The following is an 18,762-nucleotide window of genomic DNA, read 5'->3' as shown; positions in this document are numbered from 1 at the left end:
CTCCTTGGAAGGACAGTTATGACCAATCTAGACAGCACATTAAAAAGCAGAGACATTCCTTTGTCAACAAAGGTCCATCTAGTCAAGACTATGGTTTTTCCAGTAGTCATGTATGGATGTGAGAGTTGGACTGTGAAGAAAGCTGAGCTCAGAAGTATTGATGCTTTTGAACTGTGGTGTTGGAGATGACTCTTGAGAGTCCCTTGGACTGCAAAGAGATCCAACCAGTCCATTCTAAAGGAGATCAGTCCTGGGTGTTCATTGGAAGGACTGATGCTGAAGCTGAAACTCCAGTACTTTGGTCACCTGATGTGAAGAGCTGACTCGTTTGAAAAGACCTTGATGCTGGGAAAGATTGGGGGCAGGAGGAGAAGGGGACGACAGAGAATGAGATGGTTGGATGGCATCACCAACTCAACGGACATGAGTTTGGGTGAACTCTGGGAGTTGGTGATGGACAGGGAGGCCTGGCATGCTGCAGTTCATGGGGTCACAAGGAGTTGGACATGACTGAGCAACGGAACTGAACTGAACTGATGGATAGGTGCAATTTTAGTCAGAGTTATTCCAATTCTGATGTCAATGATTTCAAGAGTGAAGTCTGATATATATATATATATATATATATGTATGTATTATATATATATATGTATGTATTACTGCAGGCCACTCCCTCTGGCACCCGTCTCCCAAGCACTGAGACATTGCAGGAGATCTCACTCTGCCTTTTCATCTCAGCACTCAGCCTCCCATGCTAACCCAGTTTTCAACAAATGTTGTGTGTGGGGAAATAGCCATTTGTTTGATGTTCCATTGAGTTTTACCTATCAACAAACCAATATGGCCATCAAAATTTCCACTAGTTTTTCTTCCCTTTAGTAGGGTTCCTCTGCCTTTGTTGTTATTGTTCAGTCACCAAGTCATGTCTGACTCTTTGCAACCCCATGGACTGCAGCACACCAGGCCTCCCTGTCCCTCACCATCTCCCAGAATTTGCCCAAGTTCATGGACAGACTGTCGCCCTTTTCTCCTTCTGACTTCAATCTTTCTCAGCATCAGGGTATTTTCCAGTAAGTTGGCTCTTCACGTCAGGTGGCCAAAGTATTGGAACTTCAGCTTCAGCATCAGTCCTTCTAATGAGCATTCAGGGTTGATTTTATTTAGGATTGATTGGTTTGATCTCCTTGCAGTCCAAGGGACTCTCAAGAGTCTTCTCCAGTACCACAGTTCAAAAGCATCAATTCTTTGGCGCTCTACCTTCTTTATGGTCCAACTCTCACATCTGTACATGACTACTGGAAAGAACATAGCTTTGATTATCTATACGGACCTTTGTTGGCAAAGTGCTGTCTTTGCTTCTTAATACTCTGCCTAGATGATATCCAATTCTCACCTTGGTCCCAGACTCAGAAAATTCTCAGAGGGAAGAGAACAACTAACAATCTCAGCTTACCTGAGGCTATTTCTCTCTATAATTTTAGTTCATCTAGTCCTCTTTGCTTCACAGCCCTCTGATAACTTTTTAAAGTATTACATTTACAGTTTACTACATAAACTACATATGGTTTATATATTATATTTATATCAAAATACTATATGTATTAGGCTTTCTGGTTGGCTCCAGTGGTAAAGAACTCACCTGCCAATGCAGGAAATGTGAGAGATGCAGGTTCTATCCCTGGGTCGGGAAAATCCCCTGGAGGAGAGCATGTCAACCCACTCCAGTGTTCTTGCCTGGAGAATTCCACGGACAGAGGAGCCTGGTGGGCTGCAGTTCACTGGGTCGCACAGAGTTGGACAACACTGAAGCGGCTTAGCACGCACACACTGTATGTATTATATATAGAACTGCTGCTGCTGCTGCTGCTAAGTCACTTCAGTCGTGTCTGACTCTATAGAACTAACTGCAATATATTATTGGAGAAGGAAATGGCAACCCACTCCAGTGTTCTTGCCTGGAGAATCCCAGGGACGGGGGAGCCTGGTGGGCTTCCGTCTATGGGGTCACACAGAGTCGGACATGACTGAAGTGACTTAGCAGCAGCAGCAGCAATATATTATGTCATATGTATTTTTAAAGTATTCTATTTTTTCAGTTGTTATAGTGAGTAAGACAGCCTGCCATTTCCTACTACAATAAACTCTGAAGCAGAGGAATTTTTTTCATTATTTAAATAAATAATATGTATACATTACAAAGTTTAAAAGGGCAAAGAGTAAAATTTAAGTTTAAAAACCTTCTTTCAGCCATGCAGTTGTCCCCAGCAGCATAGATACTAGCATATTCTGTATCTTTTCGGATATATGCACATATGAGATAATTTCTCTTTTGAGGGAATGTTTGTGTTTTCCTCTGCATTAGAAAATCTAACATTTAATTATCTTCCCTTGTGTCAAAGGATCTTTGCCAAGCTATGTTAAAATAATGACAGTTGGCTTCAGTGTAATGATCCATGTTAGAATATACATCTCTATGGTTTCATTTACTCTCCAGAACTGTAAGCGATACATTTCTGCTGTTTACAAACTGAGTCTGTGGTATTTTGTTTATAGCAGCCTGAATGGACTAAAGACAAGCAGTAAGAAGAGGTTACACATGAAGATGATAGATTGCATAAGTGTATCTAATTTCAGTCTCTTCAACCCTCAGTAAAACAATAGTGTGAGATTTTAAAAAGATATAAACCACGGAGATGGGGCCAGCAAAGGAATAGCAGATATCAGTTTATAGAAACCAGCCAACAACAGTGCAGAGTAGCTTATCTCTATATACTGTTTTCTCCAGAGTGAATAAAGCAACTCTTACAAAAGTCAGTGGCACTATCTTGACAAGATCCATGTTGCATAAGCATAAGTAAATCAAGCATGAATTAACCTCTACTTTAGTGATAGACGTCTGGATTGCATCCAGTTCTCACTATCACACACAATCCTATCCTGAATATCCTGGTACAAGTTTCCTAGTAGGCCTACGTGTTCGTTCCTCTGTGGCATACAGCTAGGAAGACTGCTGAGTCAGAGTACACAGTTGCGTAAGGACTTCCAGGTTGCTTTCCACTAAGCTGACCTATTTGAACTTCTACCAACAAGACATGAGTATTCCCATTTCTCTATATTTTAGTTAAACTTACTAAATTTCTAATGTTTCCCACTCAAAAATGTGAAGTGATATCTCAGTTTTATTTTCACTTTTCTAATTACTAGTAAGGTTCACCGTCTCTTCAAATTTTTAGCCATCTAGTCTTCTCCTTCTGTGAATTGACTAATCACATTCTTTGCCCATTTTTTTCCTATTGGGTTTCCAGTTGGCTTTTTTATTTATTTATTTTTGGGGGGAGATTATTGTTGAGGAAGTTCCTCATATGTCAATTATATCTGTTTTTTAAAAGAGGTCTCTGTACATTCTAGACTCTAAATATTAACCCCTCGTGTGTTTTAGATGCTGAAATAGCTCATCCCTATCTGTTACTGTTAACTTTGTCCATGCGGTGCCTTGTTGAAGTCTTCCATATTCATTTGCTCAGATTTATCTGTTTTTCTCTCCATGCTTTGTGCTTTTAGGATCTTATATTTTAAAAATCCTTTCACAATCTAAGGTAGCAAGAGCACGGTTCTGCCTGTTCTCCTACTAGGCCTGTAGTTTAATCTTTCACTTTTTGATATTTATTCTATTGGAAATTTGTAATTATGTGAGTTACAATCCAAATTTGCTTTTACAATATACAGTAAGTCACTTTACCCAAGATTATCTACTAAGCAACTCATAATTTATGCTGCTATTTCCATCCTATACCAATGATAGAATAATACCATTTTATTACTATGGCTTTCTATTATCTTTTGATATCAAGTATAATGAGTCTCTACTCACTCTCCTTTTTCAAAATCCCCTTAATTATCCACAGATTTACGTACTCATGTAAATTTAAAAATCAATTGTGAAGTTATAAAGCCACCCTGTTGGTATATTGATGCTGCATGGATTTTGTAGGAGGATTTGGGGAAAACTGTCATCTTTATACTATTAAATCCCTTCATTTGTGACTAATATAGAGTCTCCATTTAACAGTTCTCCTCTTGTCCTTCAGTAACTTTAAATATTTCTCCATACAAAGATTATGTGAATTTGTTCTATGGTTTGTTGTAGGTACTTTAGGCTTTTATTCTATTGTGAGTAATAGGTTATGTCCTCTTAAGTTTCCTAGGTGATTATTGCTGATGATATCAATTTTTATGTGTTCATTTTGTAGCCAACGACGTTGTTGAATTCTCTAACAGTTTATTGACTCTGCTTCATTTTCTATGCAGTTAATCAAAACAACTGTGCCTCTTTGAGAAACTGTCTAGCATCAGGGTTATGAGAGTAAAATCTGGAAGCCATTAAAGTTCATTTCAAAACTCTACTTCCTCTCCAGATTGCAAATTTAATGTGTAATTTTCTTCCCGGAGACTGAGCCTCCTCTATTGAAAACTAGTTCTAGAACATCCTTTGCCTCCTCCTCACAACCACCAGTGTCAACACTGCGAAGAAGTCTTTGCCCGTTGTCTCTTGCTGCCAAGTCCTTAAATTACATAAGTATTAGAGTCCTGAGAAGGAGGGTGTGATGGAACATGTTAAGCAATGGGATCACAAAGGGTCAGGGACAGAGTCAAGTTTTAAAAGGAAGTGGGGTGGGGTGGGGCAGGGGTGAGATGCAGGAGGAGTGACAAGACATTTCAGAGCCAAGAAAATTTTGTTATTCAACCCAGAAAGGGAACTCCAACTTCCTGTTGGAGGATTGCCACAACCTCTGCCCAGAACAATGTGATTAATACTTCGGTGTTGCTGTGTACTCAGGGAAACAGCTCCCCGTAAGGAGCTGCTGTAGGGAGAAACCCAGGTCAAAAATAGTGATGACTAGATGAAGAGTGATCCTCCTGAGCCAGATGAGGTGTGATGGGGGTGAGCTCCAGGCAGCTCTCCTACCCCTCAGGACCCTCCCAGAGACCCGCTGACCCTTGAGGTCAGACGTGTGGAAGCTCTGCCTCCTCAGAGACTGATCACGGGGAAAGGTGCTGGCACCGTCTCTTCAGGTCCTGGCCGGGAGAGGAGAATCAGAGACTAGCCCTCACTGACAGTGGTCTGTGGGTAGGAAGGGAGGGTCCCTGTGCTCCGGGCTGTGCGAGGTCTCATCTGACCTCACAGAGTGGAGACTACTCAGAGGAAAATGCCTTTAGAGTAGAAATTCTCCCAACATCTACTCCAGTTGCTAAAAGTGTATGCCATTCTGCCCTCCCAGGTTTTGTCATTTTTTGCCATCTTATCCTCTGTAAGAATGTTTGAGGGTTGCCACCTCAGCATTCCCATCTCCTTTGGTATACTTCACAAAACCTTGAATTTGTCAGCCACAGAGTCTAAGTAGGATTAATCCTACCTCTAACTTTAGGAGTAGCCCTGATTGGCTCAAACTAAGAAGTACATCCCATCCTCTTTATCTACAGTACAATTACTGTTCAATAATGAGTTCTGTGAGAAATAAACACTTTTCCTGCTAGATGTGGACAAGGGAGCCTATAAACCAAGTTGCTGATGGTGGCATTTTGAGGATAGGTAAGTCAATTTATGCATTTTCTGTTAATGTGATTTCATCTGATAGACTTCTGACTCTCCACTGAGAATTCAGTCCATTAGCCATTTCTGATGTCTTTTCACACTCAACATATTCTCAGCCCACAAACATCTACTCCCCTGGTGCCCTCAGACTGCTATTCATAGCTTCTTAAACCTCCTTATCCTTTGCTTATTTATAACATACCCACTTTCTCCTCTAGGCTCTTGCCAGATTAGAGCTCCTGGAGTAGTCAGCCAACAAGGTGCCATTCTAGTCCCCCAGAAACGTGTATCCTCCAAGCACAAGTAAGTCTCCACTGCTCTCTTGGTAATATTCTCACCTTTCTCTTAACTTCCCAATGTTTTTCTCACATGGTATTCCCACACTGTCTCTACCCCTTACCTCCTCAGATAATTTCACCCCTGACACCTTTGAGAAGATGAGGTCATTTGACCTCAGCGATCATTTTACACAAAGTATTTTGGGGTTCTACCTCATGCGACGAGTTGACTCACTGGAAAAGACTCTGATGCTGGGAGGGATTGGGGGCGGGAGGAGAAGGGGACGACAGAGAATGAGATGGCTGGATGGCATCACCGACTCGACGGACATGAGTTTGAGTGAACTCTGGGAGTTGATGATGGACAGGGAGGCCTGGCGTGCTGTGATTCATGGGGTCGCAAAGAGTCGACACGACTGAGCGACTGAACTGATTGACTGACTGACCTACTATCCACAGATGTCTCTTGAACCCCTCCAGGCATACTGTCACTCCAGCATCTATAGTCTTTAGGTCTCCAGTCTTTCCTTCTTCCTCAGATTATAAGGTATAGTCCCGGTAAGACTAGATACAGCCTGAGACTATCAGGCTTGAGCACTCTTTTTTGATATTAATTGACTCTTCCATCTTAAGCAAGTCAGATTTGCTTAGCTCACTCTCTTCATCTCTACATGCTTTAAAACATCTTTAACACATCTTATCTCAGGTGGCCTCGACCTGCAGTGGCTTGAAGCAGAGTTTTGGTTCCCAGCCAGAGATTGCAGTCAGGCCTTGTCAGTGAGAGTACTGAATCCTAGCCACTAGACCGCCAGGGACCTGTGGCCAGTGACAAGGTCCTGGCCCATCAGCTGTGTAAAAATGATTTTCCACAAGAGACAGAGAGTAATGAAACAAGTGAAGTGTTTATTAGGAGGAAAACAAGTACAGTACATGTGGATAGATGCATGGGCGGGCTCAAAGAGAAAGTCATACCCTTGCGGTAGTTTGAGCCACTTTTATGGGGCGTTTCTTCCAAGTTTCTATTGGCCGATCATTTTGCTTTGCCTGGTTCCGAATCTGTATTTGGTATATGACAGGGTCCTCCCTTGTGTGTGTGCACACCCCTGGCCAAGATGAATTCCAGTGAAGAGGCCGATGGGTCACAGGCATCACATCACTTACTATGGAGTGGCGACCCTCCCTTTTTGACCTCCAAGGAGCCTTTCTGCACATGTATAGTTGGGGAGGTTCTCTGACTTCAAGAATGAGGACTATGTGGTCTTTTACCTCTCATCTGGGCAAGGCCCAGCTCCTCTCTCTCTCCTGCTATTTTGGAGTATCTGTCTACAGTGGAAAAACTGTTTAGCCTGGGACCCATCTATCTCCTGCCTTCCTTCCTTCATAGCAGTGTTATGAAAACTCTCTCTCATTAAATGTGAGAGAGCATGAAAGTGCTAACAAGGGAAAACTTGAGTTCTCCTTCTTCTATGTGGGGAAAATCCCACTTTTTCCCCACCGTATGTTTCCTTCCCTATTAGTCTGCTTTGCTTCTTACATAGCACATCACTCTGGTCACCAAATGTGTGGAGATCTTTCCCCACACCGAGCAATTCTCTGTTTGACACTGTGTAGTGTCTGAAGTGAGTTAAACGGTAGGACATCCAGTTGGTGTCACAGACTGAGAATTAGTATGGAGAAAAACCTCCACATATTTGGTGACAGGATGAAGTGCTGTGTGAGTCATAAAGGAGACTCACCGGAAAGAAAAACACAGGACGGGAAACACTGAGGATTTTCCCAAATTATAGTTGGTGTCAGTGAAGTGGAATTTGCTAGAACCACCCTGGCTCATGGAAACATGTGGTTTGGGAAGAGAAAGGATAAGAGGGTAATGTCTGATGAACCTTTGAGCCCTGGATGGCTACCTCGTGACCCATGGTGTTAAACTTCAAGTCTCTACTAATGGAATTTAGAGACGGGAATAAATCTGAGTACTGAAGAGCTGACTCATTTAATAAGTAAGGAAATGCATAATAATAAAAAGCACACTACACATACGATCTCTCGGTCATCGTTATCTGTAACAGCTAAAATAAAGTGCTGGGTCAGAACTTGATGTTCATCCAAGCTCAGACTTGGGCTGGTCTGAACTTCAGCCACTAACCTCAAAGCTGCCCACAGTGGGAAAAATTATCCCAGGACAACATAAAGTATCTCTAAGGCCTCTGGTTAGCAAGAAGCTAGTCAATGTAGGGGGAGGGGAAACCAAAAAACTACTGAAATCAGGGAGTATATTGTGAAGGGGTTGTCTCATAGTAGCATCAGCTTCCTGAAGCGCCTTTATTAAAAGGGATGCTGAGAATGGCTAATTTAGGGGCTATGTCTTTGGTGTTGAATGCTGCTGAATAGAAGGGCACATTTACATTGAGACAGGACCCATAGCTCACTATTGAACAATCACAGATGGTGTTATATGACCCAGGCACACATAGAGGTGACAAAGGATTCTTCATGCACCATGGGACCAAAACCTGTTGGTGAAAGCATGACATCTTCAGTTAGATCGCATGCTAAATTGCTTCACTTGGGTCTGAATCTATGGGACCCTATCTCTGTCCAGACAGGAGTACTGTAGTGGGTTGCCATACCCTCCTCCAGGGGATCTTCCTGACTCAGGGACTGAACATGTGAGCACAGCAGTAAGAGTATAAAAGTGGGACTGCTCAAACAAGATTCATGTAAAGCTGTGTCTCCTTTATGTGAATGTTTCCTGGAAATGGATATTATGTCTGAAAAATCAAAATCTGTCGATGAACTCCTAGTGGAGGCTACAGTTGGAGTGTAAATGCTTATGGAATTACAGTACTAGTGATTCCATAATGTGAAGTGGTTATGTCTCTTCTACCTGATTGTATTATGGGGATGGACACTGGATCTGACTGGGGAATATTTTCCCTCTCTAATATTGTAAAACAGGAACAATGTACCTCCATCCTTCAAGCAACATTAATTAGGCATGCTAAATAGAGTCAATAGATTGGGAGAGACTAGAGATCTCTTCAAGAAAATTAGAGATACAAAGGGAACATTTCATGCAAAGATGGGCACAATAAAAGACAGAAACAGTATGGACTTAACAGAAGCAGACGATATTAGAAGAGGTGGCAAAAATACACAGAAGAACTGAACAAAAAAGATCTTCAGGACCCAGATAACCACGATCACTAACCTAGAGCCAGACATCCTGGAGTGCAAAGTCAAGTGGGCCTTAGGAAGCATCACTATGAACAAAACTAGTGGAGGGGATGGAATTCCAGTTGAACTATTTCAAATCCTGAAAGATGATGCTGTGAAAGTGCTGCACTCAATATGCCAGCAAATTTGGAAAACTCAGCAGTGGCCACAGGACTGGAAAAGATCAGTTTTCCTTCCAATCCCAAAGAAAGGGATTGCCAAAGAATGCTCAAACTACTGTACAGTTCCACTCATCTCACACCTTAGCACAGTAATGCTCAAAATTCTCCGAGCAAATCTTCAATAGTACATGAACTGAGAACTTCCAGATGTTCAAGCTGAATTTAGAAAAGGCAGAGGAACCAGAAATCAAATTGCCAACATCTCTTGGGCCATAGAAAAAGCAAGAGAATTTTAAAAAAAACTTCCGCTTCACTGACTATACCAAAGCCTTCAACTGTGTGGATCACAACAAACTGGAAAATTCTTCAAGAGATGAAAATACTAGACCACCTTACATGCCTCCTGAGAAATCTATATGCAGGTCAAGAAGCAACAGTTAGAACTGAACATGGAACAACAGACTGGTTCAAAATTGGGAAAGGAGTATGTTAAGGCTATATGTTGTCACCCTGTTTATTTAACTTATATGCAGAGTATATCATGCAAAAGGCTGGGCTGGATGAAGCACAAGCTGGAATCAAGATTGCCAGGAAAAATATCAACAACCTCAGATATGCAGATGACACCACCCTTATGGCAGAAAGTGAAGAGGAACTAAAGAGCCTCTTGATGAAAGTGAAAGAGGAGAGTGAAAAAGTTGGCTTAAAACTCAACATTCAAAAAACTAAGATCATAGCATCCAGTCCCATGACTTCAAGGCAAATAGATGGGAAAACAATGGAAATAGTGAGAGACTTTATTTTCTTGGGCTCCAAAATCACTGCAGATGCTGACTGCTGCCATGAAATTAAAAGACACTTGCTCTTTGGGAGAAAAGCTATGACCAACCTAGATAGTATATTAAAAAGCAGAGATTTTTTGCCAACAAGGCCCATCTAGTCAAAGCTATGGTTTTTCCAGTGGTCATGTATGAATGTGAGAGTTGGACTAGAAAGAAAGCTGAGAACTGAAGAATTGATGCTTTCAAACTGTGGTGTTGGAGAAGGCTCTTGAGAGACCCTTGGGCTGCAAGGAGATCAAACCAGTCAACTAAAGGAAATCAGTCTTGAATATTCATTGGAAGGACTGATGCTGAGGCTGAAACTCCAATACTTTGGCCACCTGATGCAAAGAACTGACTCATTGGAAAAGACCCTGATGCTGCAAAAGTGTGAAGGCAGGAGGAGAAGGGGATAACAGAGGATGAGACGGTTGGATGGTATCACTGACTCGATGAACATGAGTTTGAACAAGCTCTGGGAGTTGGTGATGGACAGGGAAGCCTGGCGTGCTGCAGTCCATGGGATCGCAAAGAGTCGGACATGACTGAGTGACTGAACGGAACTGAAATGAGTCAGAGTGTCCTTACACTCAAAATAAGAGGGACTAAAGGAGTCTCCCTGCTCGATGTATCTCTGTTTTAGTGGTGGATCTGGAGCACGGGGGTGTGGAAGGATGCTAGTCATTCTTTCTTCCCCACATCACCTCGATATTTTTGTCTCCTTTACTGATGCAGTGGTCACAGGACCAGGGCTACAGCTAGAGCTGAAAATAGGCATAATCCTAACCAAAAAGTACAACTGTGTTTCTGATCTTTATGTCATAATTACTAAGAGCCTATTGCGGGCAGGATGTGCCTTCAACCCACTGACAAAATTGGGGCTAATAGTGAAGGCAGTTAACTTGCTTGGTGGTTAAGACAGCCCACTAGTTCTGCACTATGTAAACTTACCTCATCTGAACAGAAGTGGACTGATGGGGAGGTACACGCCAGACTAGTACTGCTGCCCGCAGTACAGGCCAGCACAGTCTAATATCCTTTCCAAAGGTACAATAGTTTGGGTATAAACAGAGAGGAAGAGGAATAATAGCAGTTAACAGTAAAGTAATGAATAAATGAATTATGTAATAAGGAAAAATTCCCATATTACATCAACACCTTGAAAGAGGCTCAGAGCAAGACATGGTATTGCCTCAGCTCAGTTATGTACGATGCCTGAAAGGGTGAAGCCATATGTTTGCTGAGAGCTTGCCTGCTTTTGGAACTTGACAAGATGGAATGAAAGCCTGCAAACCTGAATGGTCTTGCCCCAGGAGACAGTCTCATACAATATAATGATGGACAGGAATGATTTTTAATGACTACTTTGGATTCCGGTACTGTGAACTTTACTTTTGAACTTGTGTATCATTTTGATGGAAGGGGTCAGTGGTCAGAGACCAGGGGTGGTGGGCTGTGAGAAAAGAGAAAAGAGAAAATATATATATTGGTTTCTGTCCCTGACTCCTGGCACAGAACTCCGAAATCCCTTTTAATTTCCTAAGTGATAAGAGCACTAGGAGAATCTTCTGTTCTAAGGAAGTCATGCTGAATGGGCTTCTGCATGACTACTAGATTTGTGGCTGGTCACAAGAAAGACCAAGCCATGATGAAAAACTTGGAATTTCCAGCTCCATCCATCAGAAAGGGAAGCCTCCATAAAATCCCAAAAGCATGGGGTCTAGAAAGCTTCCAGATTGGAAGCTGGAACACCAATAGGAGGATGCACATTAACTCTACAGGGACAGAAGTTTCTGCACTAGAGAGCCTCCCAGATCTTGCCTTATGTGTTTCTTTATTTGGTTGTCCATCTGTAACCTGTATCACATTCTTTAATACATTGACACAGTTAATGCAAGTAAGAGTTCTGTGAGCCGCTCTAGCAAATTAATGCAATCTGATGAAGGGATCACGGAACTCCCAATCTATCATCTACAGCAGGTCGGAAGACATGACACCACAAAACTCCTAGGCGAGGACACAGCAAAACATTCTCTGACATGAATCAAGCAATATTTTCTTAGGTCAGAATCCCAAAGCAATAGAAATAAAAGCAAAAATAAACAAAAATAAACAAACGGGACCTAATCAAACTTATAAACGTTTGCACAGCAAAGGAAACCATAAACAAAATGAAAAGAACCTACAGACTGGGAGTAAATATGTGCAAATGATGCAACCAACCAATAAGGACTTAATTTCCAAAATATACAAACAACTCATACAACTCAATAACAAGAACAAAAAAAACAAACAACCCAATCAATAAATGGGCAGAGGACCTAAATAGATATTTCTCCAAAGAAAACATACAGATGGCCAATAGGTACATGATAAGATGCTCAGTATCACTAATTATCAGAGAAATGCAAATAAAAATAGGAGATATCACCCCACACAAGTCAGAATGGCCACCATCAAAAAGTTTATAAATAATAAATGCTAGAGGTGTGGAGAAAATGTAACCCACCCTCCTACACTGTTGGTGGGAATGTAAACTGGCACAGCCACTATGAAAACAGTACGGAGTTTCTTTAAAACACTAATAATAGAGTTACCATATGATTCAGCAATCTCACTCCTAAGCATACACTGGGAAAAAATGAAAGCTCTAATTTGGAAAGATCCATGCACCTCCATGTTCATAGAAGCACAACGGGTAATAGTCAAGACATTTGGGCCTATTGGAAAAAAACCCATGTCCACCGACAGATGATTGACTTAAGATGTGGTGTATATATACTATGGAATATTACTCAGCCATGAAAGAATGAAGCAACATCATTTGCAGCAACATGAATAGACCTAGGGATTATCATACTAAGCGAAGTAAGTCAAAGACAAATATCATATGATATCACTTGTATGTGGAATCTAAAAGAAACAGTACAATTGAACTTATTTACAAAACAGAAACAAACTTACAGATATAGAAAACAAACTAATGGCTACCAAAGAGAAAAGGATATATTGGGAGTGTCAGATTAACATATGCATACTGCTGTATATAAATAAACAACTAGGACTTATCTATAGCATAGGTACTACATGTAATATCTTGTAATGAACTATAATGGAAAAGAATTGGAAAAAATTAATATATACATATAAATGTAGAATCACATGTAGAACTACTTTGCTATACACCTGAAACTAACACAATATTGCAAATAGACTAAACTTCAATTTTAAAAAGAAGTGCAGGTAATAACTTGGGCTTGAGACTGGCATCAGAAGGAAGTGGGGGCATTCTTGTAAGGAAGGACTTGGCCTTTAAGCTGTGGACCTGACACTATCTCCAAGTAGTCAGTGTCAGAATCGAGTAAAACGGTAGGACACCCAGTTGGTGTCAGACGCAGGGTTGCTTGGTGTGTGGTCGGGGGCGGAACATCCCGCCTGGTAACCACAAGTGAAGTCCTGGTGCGAGTAGTAAAGGGGAGAAAGACACGGGAAGGGGAGAACTGAGTTTTCCCATTACAACTGCCTTCACAGGTAAGCACTGGGCAGACGTTAAGGTGCCTATTTGTTTCACGTATGAGCTGGTTTTCCTTATCTCGACCGAATCTGTCACCCAAGTCTCTTCCTACCTGTAGTTACTGCACCGTTTTTTCTCCAGTCTCGGAGCAGGCGACGTGAGCTAAGGGCCGGCGGCTCCGGGACCACCAGGATGGGGAAAATTGCCCGACAAGCATCTGACTGTGGCCCGCAGATTCCGGCCTTCAACAGCAACGACACTGGCTGGAGCTGCACTTGCGTGTGAAGTTCCAGATAAGGCACGATGGGCTTCCTCTGGAGCTGCGGCCACGACGCAGGGCGCGCAGCAGGGCCTTGCAGGCCACCCCAGGCGCTTGGGTCAGGCAGGGCTGTGCTCGATGCGCCGCATGCTTTCCTCCTAGCCAGGGACACGGTGACAAGCCGATGTCTCTCAAGGCGAGTTTTTCAGACACTGGCTCTCGCGGAGTTTCCGTAGTGTAGTGGTTATCACGTTCGCCTCACACGCGAAAGGTCCCCGGTTCGAAACCGGGCGGAAACAAAACAGCAACCCTTTTCTTTCCCCCGCTGGTTGATCCCTGACCGGTTCTGCGGTTGTTGATTCATTCCTGCCAGAACCCTGAGAATAGTTCAGCAGGCACCTCCGCAGACGTCGGCCCTTGCAGTTTTTCGTTATCTTTTCTGACACTGTAAATCTAAAACAATTTTTGTCACTCAGATGAAGTCATAGATCCGATCCGGATCCCCCGGACCAAGTTCTGACTCAGGGCGGTGTCCTAAAATTCAGGTCCTTCGCTTATTCAAACTCTGCTCAGGCTCCGGACACTTCAGCTGGGACCGCAAGGGACTGTGTCCTGCAGAGAATTTGCAAACCTGTATCAAAACCCAACTATGTGCCTGACATTATCTCGCTTTAAGCCGACAGCAGGTATGTTTACCCTGCAGTCCAGAGGAATGAACGGAACATAGTTGCAGAGCCAGTGTCACAAGCCACCCTGCTCTCTCACCACTACCAGACCCACCCTTCCTATTTCTATTCTCGTTTTAAGCTGTTTCCATGCATTCAATACTACAGTTCCCAGTCATGGAGATTCTTCCTCCTTCCCTCCTCGGAGTCATTTCCCACAGGGAATCCTAAAGACCTAAGGCCCATGGTTCTAAATCAGGGGAAAACAATATGTAGTTTCTTTTAATTAAAAGTTATTTTCACACACATTCCTCCACCCACATTGGGCAGTTTGCACAGACACTTCTCCAAAGATAGATAGATAGTAAATAATCATATCTAAAGATATTCCACATCATTAATCATTGCTGCTGCTGCTGCTGCTAAGTCACTTCAGTCGTGTCCGACTCTGTGCGACCCCATAGACGGTAGTCCACCAGGCTCTGCCGTCTCTGGGATTCTCCAGGCAAGAACACTGGAGTGGGCTGCCATTTCCTTCTCCAATGCATGAAAGTGAAAAGTGAAAGTGAAGTGCTCAGTCGTATCCGACTCTTCGCGACCCCATGGACTACAGCCTACCAGGCTCCTCCACCCATGGGATTTTCCAGGCAAGAGTACTGGAGTGGGTTGCCATTGCCTTCTCCCCATTAATCATTAGGGAAATGCAAATTGAAAATACAATACACATCGCTTGCTCCTTGAAGGAAAGCTATGACAAACCTAGCTAGACACCATATAAAAAGGCAGAACATGACTTTTACAACAAAAGTCTATATAGTAAAAGTTATAGTTTTTCTAGTAGTCATGTATGGATATGAGAGTTGTACCATAAAGAAGGCTGAGCACGGAAGAACTGATGCCTTCGAACTGTGCTGCTGGAGAAGACTCTCGAGAGTCCCTCGGACAGCACAGAGATCAAACCAGTCAATCCTAAAGGAAATCAATCCTGAATATTCATTGGAAGGACTGTTGTTGAAGCTGAAACTCCACTACTTTGGCCGCCTGATTCAAAGAACTGACTGGTTGGAAAAGATCCCAATGCTGGGAAAGATCGAAGACAAGAGGAGAAGAAGCCAGCAGAGGATGAGGTGGTTGGATGGCATCATGGACTCAATGGACATGAACCTGAGCAAAGGATGGGAAGGACAGCAGTGCCTGGCGTGCTGCAGCCCATGGGGTCACACAGAGTCAGACATGGCTTAGCAGCTGAACAAAACAACAAATCACTACACATATATAACAGTGCATATGATACCAGATGTCCAGAATGTGAAAGGACCGGAACACTCATACACTGCTGAGGGGAGGGTAAAATGTCACATCCACCCAGGAAAACAGTTAACAATTTCTTGGAAAGTTCAACTACAATGATATGATTCAGCCATTCTAATCCCAGGTATTTACAAGAGAAAATTAAGTGTATGTGCATTGAATTGTATATGAATATTCATAGTAGCTTTATTTATAACAGCCCAAAGCTGAAACAATACAAATGTCACTCAACAGGTAAAGATAAATTATGATTACACCCAGAAAATGGAATGCTACTCAGGAAAAATTATTATTATTATTACTCTTATGCTGGGTGAAAAGTTCAATCAAAAAAGTGTTGTATGATTCCATTTATATAAAATTGTAGAAAATGAAAACTATAATGACAGAAAGCAGATCAGTGATTGCTTGATAAGAGGAAAGAGAATGGCAGGCAATAAGTATTAGAAAGAGAAAATCAGGAAGGGGAAACAATGGATATGTTCACCTTAACTGTGGCAGGGCTTTCATTATGATTTTCACTGGCCCTAGACACTTTGATCTTCGTGGAACCTTTCATAAAAAATAATGTTTAAGTATTAAAATATTAATGTTTAAATATTTCAGTTCAATTGCTCAGTTGTGTCTGACTCTTTGTGACCCCATGGAATGCAGCACGCCTGGCTCCCCTGTCCATCACCAATTCCGAGCTTGATCAAACTCATCTACATCAAGTCGGTGACGCCATCCCAACCATCTCATCCTCTGTCGTCCCCTTCTTCTCCTGCCTTCCACCTTTCCCAGCATCAGGGTCTTTTCCAATGAGTCACTTCTTCGCATCAGGTGGCCAAAGTATAAGAGCTTCAGCTTCAGCATCAGTCCTTCCAATGAATATTCCAGTGATTACCTGATATTTTAAATTTAAATTTTATTAATATAGTTTATTTACATATACCACAGATAATTGACTATAGTATATGATTATATAATATACATATAATTATAGTATATAATTATAAGATATTGTACAGCTGCTTTGATATAAGTGGGTAAAGAATATGCCTGTAATGTAGGAGACACAAAAACAAAGTTTCCATCCCTAGGTCGGGAAGATCCCACGGAGAAGGACATGGCAACCCACTCCAGTATTCTTGCCTGGAGAATCCTGTGGACACAGAAACCTGGAGGGCTACAGTCCACAGGGTCGCAAAGAGTCAGACACACCTGAAGCGACTGAGCATAGTACATTCATATTATATAAAAACGTTTGTAAAATTTTATTATGTTCTTTTGAATTTAAATGAATTTTTTAAATTAAAACATTTTGAATTAAAAAGTTGACACATTTTTGAAGGTGTAGGCCTACTGCACCTAATGGGCAAGTTAGTCCCCCGTTGTAAAGATGCATTCACAGATCTATACATTTTGTCAAAACTTAACAACTTGTACATTTTGAATATGTTCACTTTGTTGTATGTCAAGTATGCCCTAATACAGCTATTAATGATTATCTTAAAATTTCTCAGAAAAAAAAAACATGTATTTGAAGTCTGTTCTGGATACTCATGCAGATACATATTTTTGTTTCTTATTAAAATTTTTGTATGAAATTAAAATATGTATTCACAACATTGAATAACTTGGGGGTGGACCTTGGGTACAGTGTTAATCTCAATTCATTGCCCTTAATTCACATGGATGGGTGCAAGACTGCTCTCTTGCTTTATTTATGTCAATTTATTACTTTCTTTTGTCCTATTCCCTCCTTCCACCCCGTCTCTAATGTGTTTGTTATGTATTATGAATTTGTATGTATCCTCATAGGCTGCGTAGTTGTTTCCTAACCTTGCCTATGTTTTTCACTTAGCATGTGACTTTAGGGTCTACCCAGGTTGCTGTACACACATTTAGTCTTTGTTTCTAGCTGATGTAAATAATTTCACAGTGGGTACCCACTCATTTTACTTTCCTTCCCCCATTATAGATACTAGATTTTGACCCACTCCAATGGATGACAAACAATGCTGTCATAGATTCTTATTTTCTTTTTATTGTATGTGTGAGTGTGTGTGTGTGTGTCAGTCATTTAGTCGTGTCCCACTCTTCGAAACTCCATAGACTGTAGCCTGCCAGGCTCCTCTATCCATGGAATTCTGGAGTGGGTTGCCATTCTCTTCTCCATGGGAATCTTTCCAACCCAGGGATGGAACCCAGGTCCCCTACATTGCAGGCAGATTCTTTACCACTGAGCCACCAGGGAAGCCCAAATGCTATGTAAATAGCTGTAAATACAATATATATTCCATGTAAATAGTTGCTGGCTTGTAGGAAATTCAAGTTTTGCTTTGGGGAATTTTCTGGAATTTTTTTTTCCAACTATTTTAGATTCTTGGTTAGTTCACTCCAAGAATGTGGAATTCATGGGTAAGGAGGGCCAACTGTATTGTTATAAAACTGCTTGTATTAGTGTGGATGTAGAGACTACAGCACTGGTTACAAAATTAGAATTTTCTTAAATGATAAGGAATTGGTTAGTGGTTACCTCATACCAACATGGTAAAGAGTTTAAGTTGTGCCTATGATTTCCAGAGGCAGATGCAAGAAATGACCAAGTCAACTTAGTCTCCTTTGTTTTGCAAAATAAGATAAATTAAGCTGCTCAGGAAATTTTCAAAGCCAGTCTTCATTTGTTAATTCAACAATTTCCCCCTTCCAGTTTTATTGAGAAATAGTTGACATACAGCACTGTATAACTTCAAGGTGTACAGCATAATGATTTGACTTATATACATCATGAAATGATTACCATAATTAGTTTAGTGAACATCCATTACCTCATATAGATACAAAATAAGATAACATTATGTTTTTTTCCCTTGTGATGAGAACTGTTAGAATTTACTATCTTAAGTAACTTTAATATGTAACATACAGTAGTATTAATTATATTTAACACATTGTACATTACATCCCTTGTTGTTCTTGAGTCGCTCAGTTGTGTCCAACT

At 41.5% G+C, this 18,762-nt stretch overlaps 1 long non-coding RNA gene and 1 other non-coding gene across 2 annotated transcripts in view; one reads left to right on the top strand and one right to left on the bottom strand.

The window, feature by feature from the left end:
• The window catches only part of LOC129541552 (uncharacterized), a 31,566-nt gene extending 14,261 nt beyond the window's left edge, over nucleotides 1-17,305 (bottom strand). The window contains exon 1 of the long non-coding RNA XR_008682844.2: nucleotides 13,654-17,305. This is a non-coding gene — a long non-coding RNA (uncharacterized LOC129541552). The remainder of the gene's footprint in view (nucleotides 1-13,653) is intronic.
• TRNAV-CAC (transfer RNA valine (anticodon CAC)) lies at nucleotides 14,027-14,099 on the top strand. Its single transcript has one exon. It is a non-coding gene; the product is annotated as a tRNA-Val (tRNA).
• Nucleotides 17,306-18,762: the final 1,457 nt, after the last annotated feature.

Source organism: Moschus berezovskii, chromosome 4 (assembly GCF_049115385.1).
Source record: "Moschus berezovskii isolate FMDL1 chromosome 4, NW_MosBer_1.0, whole genome shotgun sequence".
In the NCBI taxonomy this organism is placed as follows: Eukaryota; Metazoa; Chordata; class Mammalia; order Artiodactyla; family Moschidae; genus Moschus; species Moschus berezovskii.
This window is presented reverse-complemented; position numbering and strand designations above follow the sequence as displayed.